The 16,452-nt window shown below is 37.7% G+C and overlaps 1 protein-coding gene and 1 long non-coding RNA gene across 6 annotated transcripts in view; one reads left to right on the top strand and one right to left on the bottom strand.

The window, feature by feature from the left end:
- The window catches only part of LOC146405286 (uncharacterized), a 952,516-nt gene that overhangs the window by 819,170 nt on the left and 116,894 nt on the right, over positions 1-16,452 (bottom strand). The gene's annotated exons all lie outside the window — the stretch shown is intronic.
- Positions 1-16,452, top strand: part of LOC146405287 (uncharacterized) — a 59,222-nt gene that overhangs the window by 39,130 nt on the left and 3,640 nt on the right. Inside the window, exon 2 of the long non-coding RNA XR_014837054.1 lies at positions 14,344-14,438. This is a non-coding gene — a long non-coding RNA (uncharacterized LOC146405287). The remainder of the gene's footprint in view (positions 1-14,343; positions 14,439-16,452) is intronic.

Here is a 16,452-nt window from a genome sequence, read left to right as displayed (position 1 = left end):
GGTTGCTGGCGCAGCCCAGATCCTGCATTGCTGTGGCTGTGGCGCAGGCCAACAGCTGTAGCTCCGATTTGACCCCTAGCGTGGGAACTTCCAGGTGCCCTGGGCATGGTCCTAAATAACAAAACAAAACAAAAAACAGGAAAAAAAGAAAAAAAAACTGAACAAGCTGCTACATCACAAGGCAACTTGCCTCACGCAAGAAGCTGATTGTGGAAAATGGAAAGCAAGGCAAAATTATATAAATAAAATGGTTAAAGAACCTGAGCCTCTGAGCTCTGGATTTACCATCCACCCTGCTAGGGGGTTTCCACTGAGTTTAGACAGAGCCTGCAAGTGAGAGTTCCACAGCAGGGACTTGTGAAGTTAAGAACAAGTGGCTAACAAGTTCATGAAACAGGATGTAGTTTATGGCAGCAATTGGGTTTTAAGCTCCAAAAGGACTTGACATTTGTGAAGAAACATGTCCCTAAGATGTAGTTAGGTGGTTCCTCTCTGCATACACTCCCTCCTCTGCTCAAGAAAGATCTTACCAAATGCCTTGTCATTCCACTGTTCTTTGATCTGATCCAAAATTATCATGATTTCATTACTGGTGTGAAGTCTTTTTCTGTAACTCCTTTTCTATGGCTCTTCTAACATAACATAATAAATGCTTAATACTTAATTAACTTAATAAAACTCAGAGTTCCCACTGTGGCTCAGCGGAAAAGAATCCAACCAGTATCCATGAAGATGTGGGTTCAATCCTTGGCTGACTCAGTGGGTCAGGGATCCAGCATTGCCAAGAGCTGTGGTGTAGATCCCAGACACAGCTCTTGGATCCCGTGTTGTTGTGGCTGTGATGTAGGCTGGGAGCTATAGCTCTGATTTGACCCCTAGCCTGGGAACTTCCATATGCCATGGATGTAGCCCTAAAAAAAAAAGCAAAGTAATATAAAAGTTAATAAGTACAAATATCAATGCGATTAACAAAGCCTTAGGAGGTGGTACTAATAGTAACTAACTATTCTACTCCCCTCTTAAATGGACATTCTGGGCAAATCTTGTTTTTAGAAATTAAAGCTTCCTTCCCACCTTGCCCCTCTGAGCTCCACCCTAATTTGAAAATGCTTGTGTTGGAAGATCTTCTCCCAGTGTCACCTTTGTCCATTTTGCCCCTACCAGGAGTAAATGAGAACAAACGAGGTAAAATTTATTTCAATCTCTGAACTAGATGATGTCCATGTCTTATTGCACTCCAATATTTCATGGTCCCAAGGTTAGCTGCCATTTGACCTGCTCATTAATTTTTATAATTACTAGATTCTCCTTTCCTCCTTTTTCTAACAGTTCTCAAAATCTAGGTAGAAAAGTGTCCCACCCAGGGACCCTTTGCCAACCAAAGCGAGAAAGACCTCTAGCTTTAGATTGGTAAGTTTCTTTATTCAATCTTCATACGTTCTCTTCAATGCTGACAAAAAACCTCTAGGTCAGAGACATGAAAGTGAATGTATCCTTTCATAACGGAAGTGGGCCTGGGCACTCCTGTAGTTTAAAAGTTACCATGTTGTAGAAGTCTTAATAAGCAAAATTTTGAAGTATTTCCAAAAAGATTCTCAATGTTTCCTGTGAAAAGTATGTCAAAGCTCTAAAACCAAGGAAAAAACATTTGAAAATGCCCAATTCACATCTCAAATACAGCTGAGACTATGATGAAGTCTCTTTTCAGCTACTCTGTGTTCTTTAGTGAATATGATGGTTCAGGAAGCAAGAAAAGTGAGAGAGAAAGAGAAAAAGGAAAGGAAAAAAAGAGGGGTGGAGGAAGGAAGGGAGGGAGGGAGGCAACATTTACATTATCATATTCACAATTATTGAGCTAGGAATATTCATATACTTTGCTTCATTTAATTAAGATTAAGCCTAGTGTAGCATCAAAATTGCCAGTACATATAGTAAATAATATCTCAAATGGTCCATGAACACACTCCACCCACTACTTAATTTCTGATTTGCTATTTAAAAGCATGCCTCCTAGAGCATGGGGCTGGTACTTCCTCTAAGAGGTGACCCATGAATTCTCAGCAGTTACATCTGGCTTTACTGTTTCATTGAGAGTTCCCATTCAAGTGCTCAGCCAGTCTTAGCAGTTAGCTGGAACAAAACTGAGCCAGATCAGTAACAAAGACTCATTGTTCCACAGTCCCGAACTAACTCCTAATGGTCTCATGACTTTTGTGTAATTCACATCTGATGGAGGCAGAGAGCAGAATGGAGGAGAGTAAGAAAGGGGAGGGAAAGGCAGCCCTACAGATGACCTTGGAGCAGTGTGAATGATGTCTAATGTTCAGCAGTTATAGGCTATCAGACACTAATATACTCTCTGGGCTGAACCGAATAGGCCCATTACTCTCAACTGCAATTCACCATCTGTGAAGTGAGCTGGTGGCTTAGACAAGACTACAAATTGTACCTGATACCAAAAAAGATGGGGGCGGGGGGGGGGGGGTATGATGTAAAACTAAGGTAAGCACAAACTGAACAAAGGCCATACAAGGATAAGAAGAAATAAACCTTAGTCTTCAGAACAGACCCCAAATGACCCCAACTATTCACAGACCCTAACAGACTGCATGGAACTTCCCAGGATCAAAGGTCTGGTATTATTAGGAGAGATGTGCACAGCTGGAGCTGACAAAACCTTCCCACCACCAGGCAGCCCCTTTCAGTCTGTTGTCACAATTCATTAGTTCCTTCTGACATTCATTTGACATCGTTTCAGGAAAGGGATCTAAATCTAATCACAGCCCAGAAAAAAAGACTTTGAAAAGAATGATGGCAACAGATACAGAGAAATTCATAAGTTTTGAATAATGATGATGAAGATGATGATGACAACCCAAGATGCTGACCAATGTCATGTTTTCCTTCCCATTTCAAGCAATGCCGTTTGACAGATGTGGCTTTATTGTACATGAAAACGTGTTTAGATCCTGACTCTACCATTTAGGAGTTGTTATGGACTAAGCTGTGTTCCCCCAGAATTCATATGTTTATGGCCTAACCCTTAATGTGACTGTATTTAGATAAAGAACCACTTAGAAGATAATTAAGTTTAAATTAAACCATAAGAGTAGGGCCTAATCAGACAGGACAGGTGTCTTTATAAAAAAAGGAAGATGTGCTGGAGGTCTCTCTCTTCACATGCACAAAGAGGAAAGGCCAAGTGAGGACACAGAGAGATGATGGCCATCTGCAAGCCAGGAAGAGAGGCATCTCCAGCCTTCCCTGCTGGCACATTCATCATGGACTTCCAGCTTTCAGAACTGTAGAAAATAAATGTCTGCTATTTAAGACACCCAGTCTATGGTGTCTTGTCATGGCAGCTAGAGCAGACTGATACAGGAGCAATGTTAGCTCAGGCAAAGTATAATGATAACTTGGACAGTTGTGGGGGGAATATTTAATATTTCTTGAATATTGAGGGCTTAGTATGGTGACTGGTATATAGCCAATTATCTCTCAGTACCTTCCCAATGACATTTAAGTAAGTATTATGTTAAGGATGCATAAGCCCAAGGACCAGGAATCTTCTGAAGCTGGACCACCTGGGAGATAGAAGAAGCCTTTTCGGTCAAGAGTAGGAAGTGTGTGAAAGAATCCTCATTCACTGTGCACTTTCTACATACTACATACTGCAATAAGAACTCCTAGGCTTAACATATCCCTTCTTACTACAACTCTGTGAAGGAGATTATTGCCACTTATAGAAGTTAAGGGGCTTGCCTAAGGATGTACATAATCTAAGCAGTGGAGTTGAGAACCCAGATCTCACAGACTGCAGAGTCATCATCTAGCATGATCCACATGGCCCCTAGGAGGTAAGCCTATGTGCATAGGGCATGCAGCCTGGCACAGTGCTATACACACAGGACTAGCAAGCAGAAGAGAGTGGTCTGATAAAAAAAAAAAAAACAAGATCATGCCACAAGTGTGGCTGGGAAAAAAAAAAAAAAAAGCGTGATCAGCCAAGTACCCTGGAGAACTTAAAAAACCACCTATTTAGGAATGTCTAATAGCATGGGGAAAGTATTATAATGACTAAGTGAAAAGCAGCATATGAAACTTTTAAAAAGTATGGTTCTGTGTGTATATTCATTACATTTGTCTGATATTTATCTGACATTTCAGGGAAAAGTAACTTTTCATGGTATGCATTTAGAGATGTATATATTCATACAGATGAGTAGAAAGAAATGCATGAAAAAGTGTATTTTGCAGGATAATTTTGTTCTTCATACTTTCAGTGTTTTCTATAATTTTAAAATAATTATACATTATCTTTGCCATTCCCTGAAATTCATATATTAATCAGATTTCTTCAGTTTTTTTTTTTGTTGTTGTTGTTGTTGTTGTTGTTGTTGTCTTTTTGCTAATTATTGGGCTGCTTCCGTGCATATGGGATGTTCCCAGGCTAGGGATCTAATCAGAGCTGTAGCTGCCAGCCTACGCCACAGCCACAGCAACTCGGGATCTGAGCTGCATCTGCGACCTACACCACAGCTCACAGCAACGCCGGATCGTTAACCCACTGTGCAAGGGCAGGGATCGAACCCGCAACCTCATGGTTCCTAGTCGGATTCGTTAGCCACTGCGCCACTATGGGAACTCCCAGATTTCCTCAGTTTTAACTTATATATGTCTTTTTTTTTTTCCTGATCTATGATTCCATCCAGGACTTACATTCTATTCAGTGACCATGTGTCCCTAGACTCCTCTTGTCTGTGACAATCTCCTGGACTTTACTTGTATTTGGTGAGGTTAATGATTTTGAGTATTGCCCAACTATTCTGCAGAATGTTCTACAACAGAAAATTGTCTGATGTTCTTTCATGATTAGATCAAGGTTCTGTGTTTTACAGAGAAAGATCACTGAAGAAAAGTGGCATTTCTATCACATCATATCAAGGGTATAAACTATCATTATGACTTTTCACTGCTGATTCTGAGATTGCATTTGTCAGATCTTTCCACTATAAAATTACTTGTTTTCCTCCCTTTCCATACTGTGCTCTTTGGAAGGAAGTCACTGCATTTAGAACGTGGGGAGTTATATTCGACCTTCTTGAGAGCAGAGTATCTACATAAACTATTCAGAATTTTACATGAGAAATTTGTCTGTTTTCCACCATTTATTTATTTATTATTTACTCTCTTAGTTACATCAGTATGCACTCATGGATTTTTATTTCAAGATGTAATTCAACACTACTTTATTTTGGTGCTGAAATTCTTCCAGCTGTAGCCATGGGGAGTTCTTCAGTTGGCTCCTGGGTCCCTTTGACATGTTACATTATTAAGGGTATTTTGTTTTGTTTTTTAGAGCAGTTGTTTACATTCTGGTACTAAGCCATGCTACAGACTCATCTCGTATATACACAGCCATTGTTCTAAAATCAACCACTTTATACATTCTGACAGTCTCCGTCTTTTAATTGGAATATTTAGAGCATTTATATTAAAGTGATTATTGATATAGTTGGTTTGATATCCACCATGTTCATAACTATTTTCTATTTATTCTATCTGATTTTTCCCTCATGCCTTCTTTTACCTTGTCTGATCTTAATAAAACATTTTATATGATTCCATTTTTATCTCTTGTCTTAGCAAGAGATATACTTCTCCCTTTAAATTTTGAGTGATTGCTACAGAGTTTGCAACATACCCTTTTAACTAATCTAATTCTACTCTGCAATAACACTAAACTACTTCATGTGTAGTTAAGGTATCATAAAACAGAATATCTTATTTCCTCCCACTCATTCTTTATGACATTGCTATCACTTACTTCACTCATCTATACAGTTATTTCTTTGTTACTATTAAAAAGTTATTTGCAGATCAATTAAGACTAAGTTAAAATTTTATTTTACTTTCATCTATTAGTCCTCTGATATTTTCTTTTTTTATGTAGATCCATGTCCTGACCTGAACAATTTTCCTTCCCCCAGAAGATCATTAATGAATATTTCTTGAAGAGCAGAATTGCTGCTGCTGAATTCTCTCATCTGTCTGTGAAAGTCTTTGTTTCTCCTTTGTTTTCAAAGAATAATTTCGTTGGGTATAGAACTGTAAATTTGTGGGTCATGTTTTCAACACTTAAATAGCTCACTCCATTCTCTTTATGCTTGCATGTTTTCTTGTGAGAAGTCCAATATAATTCTATTCCTTGTTTTCTCTATAGATAAGGTTTTTTTCCCTCTTCAGCTTATTTCCAGGTATTCTCTTTTGGTCTCCTGAAGTTCAAATAGCTATGTTCGGTGTAGATTTTATTTTGATATTTATTCTACACAGCGTGAGCTTCTTGATTTTGTGCTTTGGAGGTTTCGAAATCTTTTCAGCCATTATATATAAAATAATATTATACACATATATATCCACTGTTTGAGATTCTTTTCCCATATAGGTAATTACAGAATATTGAATAGAGTTCCCTGTGCTGTACAGTAGGTCCTTGTTGATTATCTACTTTGTACATAGTGGTGTAGGTATGTTAATCCTAAACTCTCAATTCCTCTCTCCTTCCTACCTTTCCCCATTGATAGCCATGAGCTTGTTTTTGAAATCTGTGTCTGTTTCTGTTTTGTAAATAAGTTCATTTGTATCATTTTTTTAAGATTCCACATATAAGTAATATATGGTATTTGTCTTTCTGAATCACTTAGTATGATAATCTCTATGTTCATCCATGTTGCTACAAATAGCATTATTTTGTTCTTTTGGGGGTTAATATTCCATTGTGTATACATGTACCACATCTTTTTTATCCAGTCCTCTGTTGACTGACATTTAGGTTGCTTCCATGTCTTGGCTATTGTAAATAGTGCTGCAATTAGCATTGGGGTGCATGAATCTTTTTGAATTATGGTTTTGTCTGGATAGATGCCAAGGAATGGGATTGCTGGATATATGATGACTCTATTTTTAGTTTTTTAAGGAGCCTCCATACGGTTCTCCATAGTGGTTGTACCAATTTTCATTTCCACCGACAGTATAGGAGAGTTCCCTTTTCCCCACATCCTCTCCAGTATTCTTTGTAGACTTTTTGATGATGGTCATTCTGGTGTGAGGTGATACCTCATCGTAGTTTTGATTTGCACTTCTCTAATAATTAGGGATGTTAAGCATCTATTTATGTGCCTGGTGGCTCTTTGTGTCTTCTTTGGAGAAATGTCTATTTAGGTCTTCTGGCTATTTTTTGGTTAGGCTGTTTGTTTTTTTGATATTGAGCTGCATGAGCTATTTGCATATTTGGAAGATTAGTAAATTCTTGTCAGTCTCTTAGTTTGCAAATGTTTTCTCCCATTCTGTAAGTTATCTTTTCATTTTGTTTATGGTTTCCTTTGCTGGGCACAAGCTTTTTAAATTTAATTGGGTCCTGTTTATTTTGTTATTGTTTCTGTTATTATAGGAGATGAATCTAAAAAATATTGCTGCAATTTATGTCAGAGTGTCCTAAGTTTTTGTCAGGAGTTTTACAGTATATGGTCTTACATTTAGGTTTTTAATCTGAGTTTATTTTTGTGTAAAATATTAGATAATGTTCTAATTTCATTTTCTTACATGTAGCTGTCCAGTTTTTCCAGCACCACTTATTGAAAACACTGAATTTTTTCTATTGTATATTCTTGCCTTCTTTATCATAGATTAATTGACCATGGGTTCATGGATCTATTTCTGGGCTTTCTATCCTGTACCATTGATCCCTAGGTCTGTTTTTGTGCCAGTAGCATACTGTTTTGATGACTGTAGCTTTGTACTACAGTCTGAAGTCAAGGATCCTGATTTCTCCAGTTCTGTTCTTCTTTCTCAAGATTGCTTTGGCTATTTGGCTTCTTTTGTGATTCCACACACATTGTAAAATATTTTGTTCTAGTTCTGTGAAAAGTGCCGTTTGTAATTTAAAAGAGATTGCACCCAATCTATAGATTGCCTTGGATAGTATAGTCATTTTGATGATACTGATTCTTTCAGTCCAAGAACATGGTATATATTTCCATCTATTGTGTAATCTTTGATTTCTCTCATCAGTGCCATAATTTTCAGAGTATAGGTTTCTTGCCTCCTTAGGTAGGTTTATTCCTGGGTATTTTATTCTTTTTGATATGATGGTAAGTGGGAATGTTTCCTTAATTTCTCTTTCTGATCTTTCATTGTGTGTAGAAATGCAAGAGGTTCCTCTGTATTAACTTTATATCCTGCAACTTTACCAAATTCATTAATGAGCTCTAGTACTTACCTGATAGCATCTTTAGGGTTTTTTTTTTTTTGGGGGGGGGGACACCTACCACATATGGAAGTTCCCAGGCTGGGGTCAAATCAGAGCTGCAGCTGCTGGCCTGTGCTATAGCCACTGCAATGCAGGATCTGAGACATGTCTGCGACTTACACCACAGCTCAGAGCATTGCCAGATCATTAACCCACTAAGCAAGACTGGGGATCAAACATGCAGCTTCATGGATACTAGTTGGGTTTGTTAGAACTGAGTCACAATGCAGCCACAATGCAAACTCCCAGGATTTTCTATAGTATCATGTCATCTGAAAAACAGTGACAGTTTGACTTTTTCTTTTCCAGTTTGGAATTCCTTTTATTTCTTTTTCTTCTCTGATTGCCATGGATAGGATTTCCAAAACTATGTTGAATAAAGTGCCAAGAGTGGATATACTTGTCTTGTTTCCTGAAGTGCTTTCAGCCTTTCACCACTGAGAATATTCTATGGGGCCTCTGCCACAAGTGTCCTTGTCTCCACAGTGACTCACCCCTTCCTTCCCAGGAGACCCTCCAAGACCCAGAGGTAGATCTGGGCCAGGGTCCTGTGGAGTCACTACTTTACCCTGGGTCCCAGTGCACATGAAAACTTGTGTGTACCCTCCAAGAGTGAAGTCTCTGTTTCTCCTTTTCCTGTAGAGCTCCTGTACTCAGGCCCTGCTGGCCTTCAAAGCCAAATGCTCTGGGGGTTCTTCCTCTCAATGCCAGACCTCTGGGGTAGGGAGCCTAACACAGGGCTCAGAACTCTCACTCCTGTGGGAGATCCTCTATGACATAATTATTTTCTAGTTTGTGGGTTGCCCACCCAGCGGGTATGAGATTTCATTACATCACAAAAATCCCCCTCCCACCATCTTGTTGTCACTTCTTTGTTTTTGGATGTAGGATATCTTTTTTGGTAGGGTTCAGTCTTTTCTGTTGATGAGATATTCAGCAGTTGGCTGTGATTTTGGTATTTTCCTGAGAGGAGGTTAGCTCAAGTCCTTCTACTCCACTCTCTTTGCATAAACATCTGCTGAAGTCACCCTACAGTTCTTGAATGTTCCAGTCTTTTTCTATTCTCTTCTTTCTTTTTTTCATTCTTTTCTGTTGACTTATCTTCAGGTTCACTGACTATTTACTCATCTATGTCTACCCTACTGATAAGCCCATCAAAGGCCCTCCTTTCTGTTATGGTTTTTCATTTCTAGCATTTCCTTTGAAGTATTTTTACATCTCTGTTTACATTCCCCATGTATCCTTGTATACTATCTACTCTTTCTACTAGAGTCCTTAACATGTTCATAACAATTACTATAAATTCCCTATTTAATACATCCAACATCTCTGCCATATTTGAGTTTAGATCTGATGCTTGTTTTGTTTTCTTAAGATTATTTTTCCTTGACTTATTTTGTTAAATCTGAACACATTATATTAGGTAATAAAAAATTTAGTTAAGCAGAACTTTAGTGTGATTATTTACATAAATCTGGCTAAAATTTAGTGTTTTTAGAAACTGTATGTGCCAGAGGCTTTAAATTCCTCAAATGTCCTTGTTTTTGCCACTCTTCTTGATTTTGGCCACCCTAAGAACTCCTTCTCAGAGTGTGTTTGCATCTTACAGTTCTTTCAGCTGGAATATACTGTTATTACACTAGAGCCCTGTTGGTGTAAGTTTAGGTGTTGGAGAAAAGAAGGGTACTATATTCTTATAAATAAGTTTTAGTATTTAGGGGGTCTGTCTTCCTGGGTTATGACTTTCACAAGTGTTGATCCAATGGTATAGCTTGCCTTTCCCCACCACCATCTCAGGTGAGACAAGAAGTTTAAAGGGTGCTAAAGTAAGAGGAATGACCTTCCCCCAGCTATGATGTGGCTCTTGTAAAGTCTTTCCTTTTGGGGAGCATCCCTTTGTTATCCTGAACATACTCCTATCAGAGCCTTAAGGGGATATTTCTCAGATCTTACCATGAGTGCCTGGTGGAGTTCCTGGAGGTAAAACCCACAAAAAGGTGGGACCTCCACCAAAACTTGTCTTCTAGGAGTTTCTCACATCACACTAGAGTATACTCAGCCTCCAGCAATTTATCAAAATCATCATTGAAGTATTCCTACCAGGTATGGCTCCCCAGATTCCAGGGTGATGTTTTGTCCTACTAGCTCAAATCTGTGATGAGTCCAATAAGTGTCATTTATTTTCTGTTTGTTAAGTTTTTTTCACATTGAAAATACAGGAGTGTTGATGTCCAAGCTCTTTCCATGTCAGAACTGAAACCAAAACCCTGTATATTGCTTTTGTAATCAGAAAAACATGTTGAAAAATTAAAAAAAAAAAAAACTTTTACTGCAACTGCTGTTTTAACCAAACCATTAGGCCCAATATTGGCTATTCTTAGGGGTGAAAAATTAACTGTTTTTTATTGTTTATACTAAATTTCTATTATAAGTGGGAGATATTGCATTCTAATGGCTTAGGTCAGACCCTATATAAATGTTCAGGATAGCACCACTGCTGGAGCGTGATGTTTGCCTGAAAACAGGTTCAAGATATATTTATGCCACCTGTCAGTGGGGCAAAAGCACTTAATCTCTCAGTCTCCTTATTTGTCAACCTATAGTAATAGTTATAGCATAGAGATGTTACAAGAATGAAATGACAACCTACATGGAAAACACTGTATAAACCACAGGCTTCTATTGCCATACAAACAACATATTGGTCAGAAGCCTTTTACAAGTATGGATTCTCTCACTCTCTCTCATACGAACACACACACACACACACACACACACACACTGCCTGGGGCTGAGACAGATCCATCTCATCAGAAATAAAAAAGCTATTTACCTTTCCAATAAATCATCCCAAAATGGTAATTGGGAATCCTTTATAGACTGTTTTTCACCTTTCTTTGGATAGAATTTTCTTTCATGAGTCCAAAAGCAACCACATGTAAGGTTCTTGATTATCACATCCATGGAGAAAACAGCATGAGAGGAAAAACAACATCAAAAAGACACTGTATGTACTGAAATCGAATCACTAGGATGTCTACCTAAACTCACAGCAGAAATGACCCAAAGGAAAAAATGAAAGAAATAGAGGATTTTGTGACTCACCCTTTCTGGTACATTCTCCAACATCACAGACACCCCTCCTGCCATCTCTCCAAATATTTCCTTAATGGAACCAAAGAAAGAATAGCTGGGAGCCTCTAATTCCAATTCCTCATGCACCATAAGATAATCTTTCCAAATAAACAAGAAGTTATGAAGTCCCTAGTTCATTAGTTCATCAGTGCATTGATAATGGCATGAAAAAATCAGCGGTTCAGATGCAATTCCATGCATACCACATGGAGTCTCTTCCCTTAGAAATGAGCCCCCTGGGTTTTAATTAGGATCCAGTGGCTGAGAAAGGAAATAATCTTCCTTCCTACTATCTGTGTATACTTCTTGTTAGGTACACACACTGTCGTTGTGTTGGGGAGGGTGGAGGGAGAGAGAAAGAGAGAGAGGGAGTGGCAAGAACTGGAACAGTGTAAAGGAGAAGGTCCCAACCTTGTAGTCAATGACTGCATCAACTAGAATGTTAATTATCTGGAAATGAGAGATGTCTTTTAGATGAAACTCCCAAATTGCAGCACATCATCTAGAGAGTTTCATAAAAGTCCTCACTTTAGAGGCTCATGATTTTGTGAACAAATCCATGTTTTTACAATATCTGAATCTACATTATTCATGACATGGTAAGTTTCACATCAGTCTTGCTCCTAAAAAAAACTTATTCTTCTGCACATGAGAAAAAAAAAAGAAAAAAGACTCAATCGCTAGTGTCTATTCATTTCATTCTGCTACACATTGGTTCCCCATGGTTTGGAAACAGAAGACCTGCTCTTTCCTCTCCTTTGATTCTCTAATTAATCTGCAATAAATGAAGGCTTCAGTTGCTTTATGGCACTTCAGTTTCCCATTCCCCTCTGACATTTGGAGGGAAAATTGAACATATAGCAAGACCTTTGAACAAGAAGTAATAGCCATTAAATTGAAACATGATGCAAGGTTTTCCTAACCATGAGTCCATAATATGTGTGTTCACAGAAAGTGATGTGCTTGCTACAAAACCAGATGCTCTCTGTTCTCAGTTTATCAATATTTCTATGAGGTAAAAGTACATGTCTGAATTCAATAAAGAAAATTAAAGGGATAGTGTGATAATTCTATTTCCAGAGACTATAAAATAATGGTGATGAGTTAAAATGCAGTTGAGTTTTAGATTCCATTCGGTGGAACTAGCATAGAATTATGGAAAAATATTTTGTAAACTGAGCCTTGGAATTGAATTGGATTGGGATTTGCTTCTTTCCAGCTACTTGGCCTCAGGAATGAAGAATGAGTATCACATATTACAATTGTAACAAATAAAATAATGGATAGAGAGACACTGCCCAGTACCTGCTCAATAGAGATTGTTGGCTTAAAAAATATATGTATGAAATACACATTGTAATATTTTGCTTAAATATAATATTTATATTTTGTTTATAGAGGTTTATTAGTCTTCTACAGCTCTCATAACAAGATACCACACACTGGATGTCGTAAACAACAGAAACATGTTTTCTCGTAGTTCTTAAGGCTTAAAGTTAAAGACCAAGGTGCTGGCAAGATAGGTTTCTCCTGAGGCCTCTCTTAACTCAGACCATAAGAGAGGTATTATAAATACCATCTGATATATAAATACCACTTTAAGATTAAAAAATCTTTAATTACCTTTCCAAGAAATTCACAAGAAAATATAAAATGTCAAACCTAGTTTGTCTCTGAACAACTGTAAAGCATTTTTGTCCCCACCCTATATCTGTTTCTGTGAAATAAACATAATTCTTAGTTTCTAAGATACCTGAATATCAGTTTCTCTGGCTCTGACTGTGAGCCATCCTAGAAATATGTAAGTTGACTAGACATCCTCCCACTGGAGGTAGGATCCTACTTGTTTCCTTTTGTGAACTTTTAATAAACTAAGAATTGAAGGACAGAGAGATAGCTGGTGATAATTTCAGATATTGGCAAAATGTGAACAAAAGTCTCATAACCAGTTTCTATGGCGATCTCCTGGGTGACCTGGTGGTTCTTCTAGGTCTCATTCACTATTATAATTACTCTCTCACACTCTGCAAACGAAGAGGATAATTCTGTTCCTTAGAGAATACTAGCATACTATGAAGTTGCTCCCACAGTAAAATATATATTCTCTCCCTTATCTAATCAATTTCACTTACAGCTGCCAAAGTTAGCATTCTGCAATACTATTTAGATTGTTCCACTTCTTCCCAAAAAAATATGAAGAATTTACTAGGATTCTTTCTAGCAGCCCTACTAAATTTTTCTCAAACTTCTCAGGATAGCCTCTGAAATCTTTCTTCAATGCTTCCATCCAGATCACCATTATCATTTCTTTTTCCCCCGGTCAAACTTCCTGCTACTAGCAAAGGGTAGATTTTTAGGGATTCTCTTCAAAAGCACACATTAGGCTAGACGCTCTGCCTGTTCAGGAAATTTTTCTTTCCACCTTTGATTCCTTCGTTTCACAAAGGCTAAGGCCTAGTACATAAACAGTAAATAAAAGATAAATGATCAAGAGGGGGAATATTTCCTTGTTCCTTTCTACCTATTTAAAATCTAGTTCTAAATTATCCCCCACCAAGAACTCTTTTAAGACCAATCTACCTGACAGATCAGCCTTTGGCTCTGTGGCCCCCATTCTCATACTTTGATTACAACTTGGTGACAACTAGTTATCGACAAATTGCTTTGAGAGGGGATCTTTAAATTAGAAATTTAACTAAGAAGAATGTTCCACATCACACAGAAAGTAAAATAAGCCTTTGTGCATAGTACATTCAAATGTTAGTTTTGTTCAACAAATTAAACTAATATTTCATTCATTTTCATATCCATTCCACCACTTATTTCTGAAGATTTAAGTAAAGATAATAGATAGAACAATTTATTATTAAACAATGTTTTTAAATGCTTGCTTTTGTCAGGAATTGGACTGAGAACCGACTATACATGCGCCATTTCCCATGACTCCTCCAAAAGCCTTCGAAGAGAACTGAAACTACTAACCCAAGATCACAGAGTAAGTAAGCCAGGGAGCTAGGGTCCAAATGTAAACCATTCTGACTCCAGAGCCCCACATATATATTTCTGTATATTTTGAGGCCTTTAAGATTAGATTGTCTTCTTATTTCAATGCTAGAGAAAGATCTTGCAAGATGTTTTTTCTCCTACAAAGAGAAAAATCAATAGGCAGAGATAGACATTGTTTTCTCCCTAAACACATACAGCTTTGAGGGAGAAAGAGAATCCTATTTAATAAAGTCAACTTGGTTTAGTCTAAACTGGCAGAGATGTAAAGAGGTCATCTAGGTAAGTCTTCTGCCACCAAATAAAAACACATCTTAGGAGTTCCCGTTGTGGTGCAGGGGTTAACGAATCCGACTAGGAACCATGAGGTTGTGAGTTCGGCCCCTGGCCTTGCTCAATGGGCTAAGGATCCGGTGTTGCCTTGAGCTGTGGTGTAGGTTGCAGATGCGGCTGGATCTGGCGTTGCTGTGGCTCTGGAGTAGGCCAGTGGCTACAGCTCCAATTCGACCCCTAGCCTGGGAACCTCCATATGCTGCAGGAGTGGCCCTAGAAAAGGCAGAAAAAAAAAAAAAAAAAAACACATCCTAAACATTGGGGATTAATTACTGATCATCTTTAGACCATTTTGACTCTGAAACCAGTGTTAGGAGAGCCACTAAGATAGTGATAGGGAGCACTCCATATCCTTTGTACAGATCAATGTGGAACTGCCTCAGTATCTTAGCAATTTGTGCAGAATTATCTAGCATTCCTTCAATTAAACGAGACATGGTTCTATGAAGCCTTTTACTGTTTGGATCTCTTTCTTTAAATCCAGCTAAATATTTTTCAAGTCATTAATTACAGATTGCTTCAATCTTTGCCCTGGTAAGAGAAAAAGATTAAAAACTTCATGTGACTATCAGAGGAGATGCTTTTAAGAAAATGCAAAATTTGTTCTCCAGCTGAAAGATCTAGAGGCTGAAAAAAAAGTTTTTTAAATACATCTGAAACCAAGAGGTTTTCATATGCTTGAGTTTTGATTGAAGTCTGTTTGGATGTGATTGCAGGGAGTCCCTGATTCCACAGATGAATTTTAATCCTGTCAGCTAAGGTAGACAGGAAGAAACATTTGCTAGCTGATTTTGTGAGTAGATCGTCTCACTTGCATTTTTATTTAAAAGATGCAAAATAAGATAGTTCCTTCTTGGAATGAGTTGAAGTTGGAGAGAAAGAGAAGATATTATGAGCTTTGAGACATTTTATTAAATGCTCCAGGGATACCTAACTGGTGGAAAAATGAAATGGCATTGCTAGGAGTAGAAATATCTTTTGATAGACAGTGAAGTGTGTGTGCATCTCTGTGACTGTATCTGTGCATCTATATGTTGGTTTTATTGGATTTTTGTTTCTTTGAGTTCTGACTACAAACTGTCAGAACAAAACCTAACATTAAGCAGGGTAAAAACCTTTCATCTTAGCAGATCCTAGAGACGGCTATTGAGTTAAGCTTATTTAAAAAGATAAACCCTCAGGGATTCACAATAGTGCCCATCAAGCCATATGCAAAGATCAGGACTTTAGTATAATACACTTACCTCAACATAATAAAGGCCGTATATGACAAACCCAGAGATAACATTCTTTTTTTTTGTCTTTATATATATATATATGTGTGTGTGTGTGTGTGTGTGTGTATATTTTTTAATAGTTATTTCCCCAATACGACATTCCTAATGATAAGATTAGGAATAAGACAAGGATGTCCACTATCACGACTTTTATTCAACATAGTTTTGGAAGTGCTAACCATGGCAATCAGGAAGAAAAAGAAAAGGAATCCAAATCAGAAAAGAAGAAGCCAAACTATTACTGTTTGCAGATGACATGATACTGTACATAGAGAATCCTAAAGATGCTCTCAGAAAACTACTAGAGTGCATCAGTGAATTTGGTAATGTTGCAGTATACAAAATTAATACACAGAAATCTCTTATACAAGTCTATACACAAACAATGAAGGATCA

The sequence above is a fragment of the Sus scrofa genome, chromosome 2, assembly GCF_054392235.1.
Source record: "Sus scrofa isolate SSC_HxYL_T2T_F1_AM1 chromosome 2, Sscrofa_HxYL_maternal_Yorkshire_Landrace_v2.0, whole genome shotgun sequence".
Lineage (NCBI taxonomy): Eukaryota > Metazoa > Chordata > Mammalia > Artiodactyla > Suidae > Sus > Sus scrofa.
Note: the sequence above shows the minus strand (reverse complement) of the source record. Positions and strands in the feature narration are given on the sequence as shown.